Source organism: Dermochelys coriacea, chromosome 16 (genome assembly GCF_009764565.3).
Source record: "Dermochelys coriacea isolate rDerCor1 chromosome 16, rDerCor1.pri.v4, whole genome shotgun sequence".
Classification (NCBI taxonomy): Eukaryota; Metazoa; Chordata; order Testudines; family Dermochelyidae; genus Dermochelys; species Dermochelys coriacea.
In genome coordinates, this window is record NC_050083.1 from 18,779,519 (window position 1) to 18,791,537 (window position 12,019).

Genomic DNA, 12,019 nt, shown 5'->3' on the forward strand with positions numbered 1-12,019 from the left:
GACCTACTCCTCCCTGACTACCAAGGACACTTTCCCTGTTGATGACCCATCACCATTACCAGATTCACTATCCTGCCGTCTGCTGACTGATCACTGCTCAGCAGATCCAACACACTAGGTGAAACACAGGTGCCCCATCGCCATTTTCTCCCCAAGGCCACGTCCCAGTTGCCTCTGATCGTCAGCAATAATATTAAGGCTTATTGCAATGTACTGGAGATTAGTGCAGGAGAGGGACAAATCGCATATGATCCAACACTGGAGTCAGATATCCCTTTATTGAATCTATATAGGGCAGGCTGGGAGAGTGTTCATGTAACAATTAAAGAATCAGTCTTGCATTTCGTATACATGTGAGGAGCCCCATTGAATTCAATCCCCAGCCTGCCCTTACACAGACTATAAGAATGCTTCCTTTCATTATCATAAACTAAGCTTATATTCTTTCAAAAAGAGATAGAAGCAGATAAATATGTCTTGTAGCACCAGCAATCAGGCTTCTCAGCTAAGTCTGATGAGTGCAGATATGTTGCTTTCACCTAAATAAGGCTTCTAGCAGAGAATTCCATAAAGGGATTTCCATGTCAGTCAATATTGACCACTTCAGAAGTAGCAAGGGCTCATCAGTCATAGGAAATTGAACATAATGAGATGCAATCACAGCAAATTGAACATATGGGATTCGTCCTCTTGACCCTAATGCATAATCCCTGCTCAATGTTTCAGCAGAAGATGAAGGGGCGAAAATAAAGCATGACTACAACACTGTTTCCTCACAAATGGATGGCATCATGGCCAAAGAATGGTTCTTCACAACTAGATTTCTGAGCCAGTTGTGTAAATCTTGGAATCCCACGTGGGTGATGACTTACTGAAATGAAAGCTCATATCGGGAACAGGGACTGCTTTCTGGGGATTTGATTATATATCACACAGTACATTTCTAATGCGCTGAATTCCTACATTATGGGTCTCATAGATTTATAGCAATGGGTTTTCCTTTGTAGAAGCTAAAAAAGGGAAGAAAGAACCATGATATAATTGGCAACAGTACTGATTTTCAATGTGCAGTAAAAAAATCTGTTAAGCAGGGAGCCTTGTATCCACTTAACAAGTGCATTCCATGAGCAGGGACTCATTTAGGAAGAGCTCTGCTGTTCTTTGAAAGATTTAGGGCCGGATCCAAAACCCATTGAAATCAATGGAAAGACTCCTATCAACTTCAGCAGATTTTGGAGCCGGCCCTCACTGCATAAAGAACACATGAATTGCCCAACTATTTATGTGCATCAGGACATATCTTTCTTTGTCTCTCTCATTCCCTTTATAGATTTGAATTATAGTTGTTACTATAGGTATATTATAGAATATTTCTCCAGCATTACTCAAGCACCACACAATATACCCTGGATTGCCTCTGCATAGACACTTTATTTAAATTCCTTTTTCTAGTCCAATTCATTTAATACAAAACTGAACCAACCTAGTGTCCTTGAACATTACAAAGACTGAACAGCTTTCCCCATAACATGTGCCAAAGTTAATGAGGTGAGAAAAGTGGTCAAACTGACTGCACCTTTGTCAGATTAGCCTGTTGTGCTTATTCTATAAATGGACACCATATGGTAATATATTTTTGGTGTGCATTATTTTTCAAGTGGATGAGCCATTCTGAGGCAAATGTGTCCCAGAAGGATAAATTTCTATCACAATTGACTTATTTGGTGCATGAAGTACACTGGGCCAAACACACTGCTGGCATTTCCCCAAAGAAGTCAATGAATTGCAGCAATGAAAAATTTGACCCTGTGTGCTTGTGAAGTTAATATTTTAGAAGGTGTTGCTTTCAAAGGACTTTGCTAAATATTTGTGTCGGCTTCAGAGACTGCATTGTGCTAAGTGGACTCCAGAGCCTAGATTCTGCATTCACTTACGACAGCAATATTTAGTCCCAGGTGACAGTTTATAGCTGAGCAATAAATTCAACTGCCTTAAATTTGGCTATATTTCAAGACAGCACTTAGCCTACCATTATCATTTGATTCATTTGACCAACTGATCTCCATCCAGCTGATTCATCTGTAGTTCTGGATGAGCTGGGTGCCAGTTAATGGAAAGATGAGCGAGCCATTCACGTGATCATCAGATGATTCTACAGAGGAAAGAGAAATAATTTCGGCAAGACTCTGATCTCTTTCATTCTTGGGCTTCACCAAGCCACAGTGCTTTCCTGCCTTTGCTAGAGTCATTGGCTTCCACTGCACTGTACCAAGTTACCTCACTCTCTTCTGTGGGGTCAGAATGATCACATATACAAGGGACCAGGAGTATCTATCACTCCTCCTCCCACTCAGGGAAAGCTCTCACTGGCAGCCCTCTTTCAATAGGCTTTGAGTGCACCGTGCCCTTGTCTACTTCAAAGCTGAGTTGAAGGAGAGAGAAGAACATGCCTAATAAATTTTTTTTAAAAAAAGACTGGTCCAAAGCTCATAAACCAAGCAGGGAAGATCAGCTCTGACTATTTCTCCATGCAATACCCTTTTCATCTCTACTCTTATCCTCTTCTCCCTTACATCTCATCTCCTCCTACTGCTTTCTGTGCTGCACCTTCCTTCGGCCCAAATCTCCCTCACCAATTCTGTATCTCTTTTCTCTATTTCTACTCTTTCTCCTACCCCTTTTATTTTTCCCTCTCTCCCTTGATTTCTTTTTCCCCATTCCTTTACTACATTTCCCCCTTTGAGTATTCCGCCCTGCCTTTCACTCACTCCCTTCCCTTTTTTCACTTTGTTCACCCTCCGAGCTCTTATCTTCCTCTCCCTCTCTCCAGTTTAATTCTCTTTGCCTCACATATAATCCGTGCTTAGAAGGCGTGATCCAGCCAGACTCACACATCCCATCATCCCCAGAGAGGATGTAGGCACAAAGCAAGAGATTGGCTTGAACTAAACACCAAAATTGGAGGTATTTGTTAAATGTACACCTGGGCCTTGGTTCAGATTTCAAGTAGCCTCTGTCTTTATAGTGGGCTGAACCAAAATCCTGTATTGGAGCACCCCTGCACTTTGAAATCCAGATGTGAACTTTTGTGATTAAGGCTCATCTGATTCTAAACTCCTTATCTATGTGCACAATTGGCTGGTTTTGTATGCATAGGGGAGCATGGCCACTTTTGAGGACTCAGTCATAGGCTGGCATATGTTTTTGGAAACCAAGGCTGATAACATGACACACAAGGTGCAAAGTCCATGTTCAATGCATGATGGCTAGTGAAATGCATGCGTCTTCTCAGGAATGTGCTCCACACTAAGATATGGAGAATGATTCCATACTCTTAGCTTGAGCAGCAGTTACTCAATTTCAACAAAGTTCATGCAGGCATCTGTCCCTCTCCTAGAGGTCTGTTTCTTGGTAACACAAAGATTAATGCCTAGCATCATCATTACATTAAAAGCTAAAAAAAGAATAAAAATCATTTTTCTTTCCCACTATTTGTATGACCTACAAGCAGTGAACTCGGAGCCCGTATGGAGACAGATATCATTTAAAAAAAAAAAAGAATCTTGGCCCCTTAATTAGCTCCTCGTTATCTGAATGCTCCATACTGAAGTATAAAGATGTTGCAAAGCAATTTGTGGAGTTTCCAATTATAATTTTTAGAACTGTTGAGCCTTTTAATACTTTATGTTTACAATTTACCTTGGAACTAGACCAATGCACACATTTCCTTCACTGGGGAAATATGGCTGTGGATCCTAGAATTATTAATATAAATCCCCACTTTTAATAAAGTCATAAAGTATGTCAATGTAGCTGCTCTTTTTATAGCTGATACAATAGAGATGAGTTTCTTTTGAGTGAGTGCCGTAGAGTAGGAATTATTAAGAGGGTAATTATAGGCTGATTTCATAATAAATCTACTTTTACAACATATTAAAAACAAATATACACATCCCTTTTTACATTATGTCACTTTGGGACTGATCCTGCATGATGGTGTTAGGTGCTGAGTGTTTTCAGTTTCTCACTAAAGACCATGGGAATTAAGAGCGTTCAACATTTCCCAGGAGATGAATAGCTCATTGCAGATTCAGGCCTTTTATGAATAAATTATGGTCAGCTGGGCATGGATTATATTCACTGTATTGCACAAACTGAAGGCTGGGGGAGTGGAGCAAATAGATACTAAAAAGGAAAATGGATTCCCTCTATGAAGCAATGAAACTCGCATACATCTCACTAATACTTCTCTGAAATTTCTGCTGTCAGTTTTAACACCTGGCTGATAGCAAAGGGGAGAAAAAATCATCTGGGGATAATGTTCTCTTATTAAAAGTGCTTCAAGCAAAGCGGCATGCTAGAGCTGTGTGAAAGTTGAGGTAACAAAATTCTGAGAGACTGTCATGGGGTGGCTGGCCCCTGAAAGGAGAGTCAGGGCCCACTCTATCTGTGCTCTGGCTTTGTACAAGAAAACAAGCCCATCTTGCCATACCAATTAAGTGATTAACTGCCTAGGTGGCTGCTTGGCAGCTGAATTGATTAATGAGCACCTGGCTCTATTAAAAGGCTACCAGAGGTCACCTGGGGAGGTGCTTCTAGACACGCTAGGAGAAAGACAAACTCATAGGCTCCAGAAGGAGAAGGAGAAGGAGAAGGAGAAGGAGAAGGAGGTGGCCATGGTTTCCAGATCCAAGGAGAGAATGACTGTCAATAGCCCAGCCCCAGGAAAAGTGCTGTGATTCTCATGAAAACAAGAAGGGTAAGCCTGCTGGAATCACTACCCATGCCCAGGGGGAAGCTCTGAGATTCCTGAACTTAGTGGGGGAGGCCTGCTGGCAGTGACACCCCCTGGGCTTTCAGAAGAAGAGGAGGCTAAAGAGTGTGTACCTTGAATAAGAGTTAATGAATAAGCCCCATGCGGGGGAATCTTGATTTAAGGAGTCTGGTCTGGGAGTAAATCACTGCAAGTTTAAATCCGCTCACGCTCTCTTTCAGCTATTTTCACACACTCAGCTGAGTCCAAATTGCAGAAACGTACACTGAGGAGCCAGTGGAGCTTTAAAGTTAAAGTAACCTTCCCCCTCTCCCATCCCCCTACCCCCATTTAACTTATATCTTCTTCAGGCTCCTTGGTGTTTATGTTGCACCAACTTTGACTCTTGTAGACATCACAGCGGAGTGGGTACAGAGCTGCCTGGGAGTTTAACTTGCCTATCACTTCTGCTGTATCAACCTGGACTCTGATTGCCAGCATGCATCTCCAATGCTTCAAAGCAACTCACTAGCCCTTTACCCTGCTCCCATCCAGGTCTTTGGTGGAAATTCAACTCTCCACCAAGCTAGCCTGGTCTCCCACAAGTTTTCTTGCTGTCTATAATAGGTGTCAGGTCTCAAACAGCCAACAGGTTCCATCATACTTGCTGGGGCTTCCCCCATCAAAGAAAGGAAAGGAGGTTATTGGCAGAATTTCTCATATAATTAGTACAGCATTGCTCTCAGCACAGTCAGTGCAATCTGGTTCTCCCAGGGACTCTAAATAAAGGCACTTTCAAGGACACACATACATTAGGAAAACATGCTGGTGCCAGATCAGAAATCAGCTTGGCTCCTCTTCCAGGCAGCTGGAAAATTCTGGTCCCTGGTGAAAGCAACAGCCACAAACAGAGCTTCAGTGTGTTACCAGAACTCAGTGGATGGCTCCTGCTCACTTTCTTTTGGCTGAGGGACTGATAACAGCAGACGTCCTTTCAACACAGGAGACAAAGAAATGGGTAGGTTCTGTAATAGGACAGGCTTTCGCTCTTGGAGTGCTGCTGGTGGGGTTCCGTCTTGTCGTTATTCTGGAAATAGTAATTTTCCCTCCAGTAGGACTTTCCATTGAAGGATCTCAAACTGCTTTCCAAAAATCATAATTCATACGTGAATGTTGCTACCGTGTCTTTACATATGGGTGAACTGGTAGTGGAATTAAGTCACATACCTAAAGCCTCTCAGGGATTGATCCCATTTGGAGTCAATGGGAATCTTGGCCTCGGGTCAGGTCTCCAGTCAGTCAGTGGCACAGCAGAAGTTGGAATAGAGGAATAACAATCCCCGGCACTATGCGCTGAACTGTTTCCTCCCCCTGAAAAGTGGTCCCAGAGCCAGACTTAATAAGTGCCTTGTTATTAGAGGCCATTGCAGAATCCCAGGAATGAGGGTATCGCTTAGGGGAGTAGAATGACGGAAGCAGCTTTGGTATGTAGCAGGGATGGAGAGTGATCTGTGGAATACATGAAAAACAGTAGCTCTTGGATGCTACGTGCATTAGGCTTCTATTCTCAGGCTGTGCTGAGGACTTTTGATAATGTGATACTTATGTTCTCTTGGATGTTGTAAAACCACGTGCTGATCTGTATTGAACATATTTATATTCCCACACTGTTTTTAAGTGAATCTGTCAAACAAAAGTTAAATGTAACCAACAGAAGAGAGAGAAGCAAAGGAGAGACTATGAATGATTCACTGCACTATCATCCACAGCTGATTAGGGCAAAGGCAGCTTGATGCTTTCACTATCCTCATAGGGAGGGGAACTCAGTACTTCCACCAAGTAGATAGGGTCCAGAGTTACAAAGGTAGCAGTCAGATACATAGGATGGGAGTATTTTAGAGCCAGTTGTTTTGGATCAGAGTCATCTCTATCCCCTTTGACACCCGATTTCTCCATCGGCTTTGATGGATATGTGTCTGTCTCCTCACCTTGGCAGTACATGCTGTGCAATCAGTATCCTCTCCACTTTCAAACTGCTTCTCCCTGTTTGAATTATCATCCCTGGTTAGCTCTTGGCTGAAACTACCATGTCAATAATGGGTCAATTCTGAAAGTAGTGCCATCCCTTTGAGATCTTCCTTTTTTTTTCTCTTAAAGGCACTGTAACCTACATACTGAATAACTTATCCCTTACATGCGTACATTCCTATTTCTGAGCATCCCAATGCTGGGTTTCCAGATGAGGGTGCCCACCTTTGAAATCTGCTCCCTACAAATTCAACCGTGTCTGCACCCAAACTATAGGTCTCTTTCCAAATAGGTACATCTAGACCTCGAAGATGAACAAGTGACCTTGGGGAAAGAGAACATAAATCTGCCATCTCTGGCAATTTAGCATTCACCAGTTGCATTACACTACGGCACTCGTCACCTTTGATGAATGTTAAAGTCTTCCTATCAATAGATCATGCAGTTCATTTCACTTAGGGCAGTCTCCTTTTTCTGTCAAATTGGCTATGGCATGCTATAATAAAAAAGAGAAACTATGGCTGTAAAGGGTCATTCAGAGAAGCTGACATTAACTCAAGGAGGTCCCTTCTTGAAGGAGACATTCAATTAAAGTTTTATTGCATTTTGGCAACACAAAGCCATGATTGTGAATCTCAGTAGCTGGGTTGGGATTTTCGATTACAAGCTGAGTAGTAATTTTCTGGAGATCCTGACCTCTAGCAAAGGGTGTGCAGTTGTGCTCAGTCTGGGAAAATCCTATTCTGGCAAAATGCGGGGTTTTTTTTAAAATGGGAATCACAACTTTGAAGTATGAGTTTGCCATTAAGGCTGGGTCATAAGGCCAGGATGGTCAGGGAAGGCAATGTGGTATATGGCCCAGTTCCCCAAAGGTATTTTATTGAAATCAGCAAGTGTTAGATAACTAAATAGGCCCAGCTCCTCAAAGGTAAGTCCTTAGAGCACTGAACTGGGAAACAAGATTTCTGGATTCATTTATTTGCTATGTGACCTTTGGCAACTTGTACTATCTCTGGGCTTCACCATACCATACCCACACCATTGGGTGTGATAAATTACTTCCCGGCTGTTCAGAGGGCATTGTGCGGCTTAGGTAATTAGTGACTTTGAAACCCTAGGATGGAAAATGCCAAATCCTCCTATACAGTGAGAAGTCTTTGTCTGTCCATAAGCACATAGTACTGTTGTTACTTCAAAGCAAGCCCTGCTGCAAACCAATGAGATAATGCTGTTGTGTCTTAGATTACTGACAATATCTGATTACTAATTAGTAGACCATGACCCATTGTTAATAGTCTACATATACAATGGTTCCAAAAACAGAGAGCTGAAACTGGGGGTTCCACAATCAGACACGGTTGCTGTAATGTATTAATTAGCATTAATTATAATGTAATATTTGCATTACAGTAGAGGAAAGAGGCCCCACTCAGCACCAGGGACCCTCCTGAGTTAGGTGCTGTACAAACATAAAGAGAGACCTTTTCCCTGTCCCAAAGAGTTTACAATCTAAGAAGAGCAGCTGTGTGCCCTTTTTTCCTCCTCTAATATATCTTCTAATCCAGTGATATACTCTAATTGAGGCAATGTAACAGCAGTGAATTTCTGTTTTAGGCAGCAAACTTTAGTTACTGGTCATTTCACTGGGTCAAATCTTGTGTCCTTGACCCAGTTTTCAGCCAGGCACATAGGAGAAGCTACATCCTTCTACTAGTCTGAAGGGCCAGGAGTGTAAAATTCCAAAACAAGACAAAGCCAGTGTATTAGATGAGTGTTTTGGCGGAGTGCAAACACTAGGACTTGAGTCAGTGTCTGTACTTTATTTAAGACATGTCGATCCTTCTGCCTCTTGTGTTCTTCCGGCAGATTCTCTTTGCAGGGGTTAAGAGGTGGCTGGATGCCACGGTGAAACTTCATCTTCCCAGCTCGCATTGATTTGTGGTTACTGATGAAGTAGCATCTACCTTTCTTTGCTGCTGCAGCATCTAGAGGTCAGTATTCAGGTGGCAGAAGTGACAGGCTCTGTGGATGTTCCCAGTAACCTGCAGAAATCGGACAAATCTCATGCCAAGGCTAGACCATTAATACATTTAACTGAGAGCTGTGCTGACATTTTGAGTTAATATTCCAGCTTACTTGGACCTGTTTCCAGAGCTGGGCCTGGATCAGAACTCTGGATCCAGAGCCAAATTGTGAGGGTCAGAACCTCTGATCTGGTTTATTTAGTAGCAAGTAAAACATGTACCTTTATGCAGGGGATACTTCATGCAGATGTCCACCAGGAACTAATGCTTATATGATAAGAATAGCCTATCTTTTTATAGTGGTTTTCACATTAAAAGATCCCAAAGCACTTCACGAATTATAGACCAACAGCACCACTTGAAATGGAGCTGCACGCAGCATTTCCCTTGAGAGAAGAGAAGAGACAGGATTAGCTTGTAATAAAGGACTCTTTCCTGAGGCCACCGAGGTGGCTGAGTATCACAGATCCTGTCAAGTGGCCCTCTGGGCCACTCACCAGATTACTGTGAGGGGATCCTGCCACAGGCTCCTGTGTGTTTTTAAGTCTCTGGGGTCTGAACAGTGCCCTGGTACTGTCCTTGTCTTCGAGAATCCCCTCCCCCCCACGCCAGAGGCTTCATCTAGCACCCCCTTCTGAGAGCTGTGACCACACCGCCCAGCCCCTGCAACCAGTGATGTTCCCCTCAGACTCCCTCCTCCCCATAGTTTTAAACATACCCTCTCCCAAAACTCCAGCTGTAGGGGTGTGCTGGGACCACAGTTTACCTCTTCAAGTGGCCTGTGGTACATGTAACATGCAAAACACAGGTTTCAGAGTAGCAGCCGTGTTAGTCTGTATTCACAAAAAGAAAAGCAGTACTTGTGGCACCTTAGAGACTAACAAATTTATTAGAGCATAAGCTTTCGTGAGCTACAGCTCACTTCATCGGATGCATTCGATGAAGTGAGCTGTAGCTCACGAAAGCTTATGCTCTAATAAATTTGTTAGTCTCTAAGGTGCCACAAGTACTCCTTTTCTTTATGCAAAACACAGACACTTTGCACAGGATTTTGACACCATTGCTCGTTACATGATCGCTCAAGAAATACACAGATCTGTACAAAAATAATAAACCCTGCTTGCACTCCCCTGCCTCAGTTTCCTCAGCACTCCAGGGCTGGGGTCAGCGTCCTCTGAGGCCTTCCATTGTCCTTCTGTTGCATGCATGGCTTTCTTCTCCCACATGGAGCGTTCTCTCTTCAACTTGCCTTCTTTGACCTTAGCTGGTCCGTCGCCTTCCTTTCTACTGCCCAAAACTTTCTGGGGGGCTCTTAGTCATTCCCCTGGGAGTCCTTTTTAACCCCTTGCTTTGTCACCTTTCTCTTGTTCAGGAATTTTATACTCTCCCCTCACCCCCTGCAGACAATAAGAGGATGTAGCTTCTCCTAGGCTCCTGCTAACCCATTGTCCCAAGTTTCTTCACCCTGATTGGGCAATTGTTGAATTCTAACAACCTCCCGCTGACCCGCAGAGGGAGATTCCAAAGGCCTAGCTAGCAATGGTGGCTATACATACAGCAATTTCATAATAGCAATTGCAGAATAGGAGCTGGAATTTCTAAGCTGCATGGACAGATTTCCGAAATGTTGCACCTGGGTTTCAGTTCTGTAGGTCCAGACTTCAGCCCATAATATTTGATTGATTGTAAATAGCTGAGCTTAAAAACTCAAGAATTGGGGCTTTCCACTGGAAAAGCTGACAGATTTTTAATTAATAGCCATGGTTAGTGAATTATAATAATGAGGGTGAATGGAAGCTCCTTCCAGCCTGCCAGATGTTCCTGTTTTATGAAACATTCACACTCGTTGCATCAGTGATGTGTCAGCAAATATACATCTTTCTGTTTAGGAGCTCAGAAACAGGACATGCTAAATTCAGCCCGGTGGAAGTGGACAGGATAAAAGCTGTGACACACCAGTCTTCATGATAAAAATAGCCTCTGCAGATAAACCAGCAGTGATAAAAATTGCATAAGGTCATCAATCCTCATGTAGCAGGGCAGAAGAGGATTGTTAGCTCTGAGTCAGGAAGAAATTTCCCTATGGGGCAGTTACTACCTAGTTGAGTATATTATGGAAGTTTATCACTGTATACGGAAGCATTAGCTGCTGTTGAAGGAAGAACACCAGACTTAATGGTCCACAGTTCTGTTTCAGTGTCTCTTATGCACATGGATCTTTGGGGATTCTGAGGGACAAAGGGCTATCCCTGGAGAGGCCCCAGGCTTTGGCCTGAGCTCTGGCACCCTGATGGCATGTCTCCATTGGAACTGCATTACCAGGAACTTTCCATGGGTATGTCACCCAGCACCACAGGACCCAGAGGGCTCCTACATGGTATTATCATTTCCAAAGACTCTCCATGGGGACAGTGGAGCTCACTCATTCTCCACCATTTTCCCCAGTGTGGACCCCAGAATCACACAGACATCTGTAGAATCTGGGGGTCAGGGGTCAGATATGGCTCCATTGAGGTGGATAATTCTGCACAGGCACAAGGAGGGACAAGCATTTAGAACTCCCTCCCCATGTACAGATCTGGGGCATGATCCTGCCCATCGATGGCCATAAACCGGATCCTTAGCTGGTGTAAAGCAGCATTGCTTAGAGTCAATGAAGGTAGCTTATTGACTCTAAGGTGGCTAATTCCCATCCGCTGAGGATCTGCCCCAATGCAATTACACCAGCCTAAAGCTGGTACGAGGGGAGAATTAGGCCCCGAGGAAGGCATTCGAGATCTGACCCACGGAAAGGAAGCACGTGTTCCATGTTTGTCGGCATTTGTGTATCTGAAACATGGAACAAGCAAACCTGAGGGGAGATGGGATACGGAAGACACAATGACAGATGTAAGATTGTAAGGCTTTTGGGACAGGGCGTGTTTCTCTCTAAGTGTTTGTACAGTGCCTCGCAGCATGGAGCCCCAATCTGTACTGGGGCCTCTTGGTGCTACTGTATGAATAATGTGTAAGTAAAGAGGAGAAGAGGAACAAAAACCTGGGAAATTGGACAGCGTTATCCCATAGCAACAAGAGTGCTCAGAATCCAGGCAGGAATGTACTCACAGGCGGAACCCTAAAGAAGAACCTGTTAAGAGAAACACTTTGGCATATCTAACACCTCCCTCTTCACCAAATGTGTGCTGTAAGCAGCTGTGGATGCATTTCAGAAGGG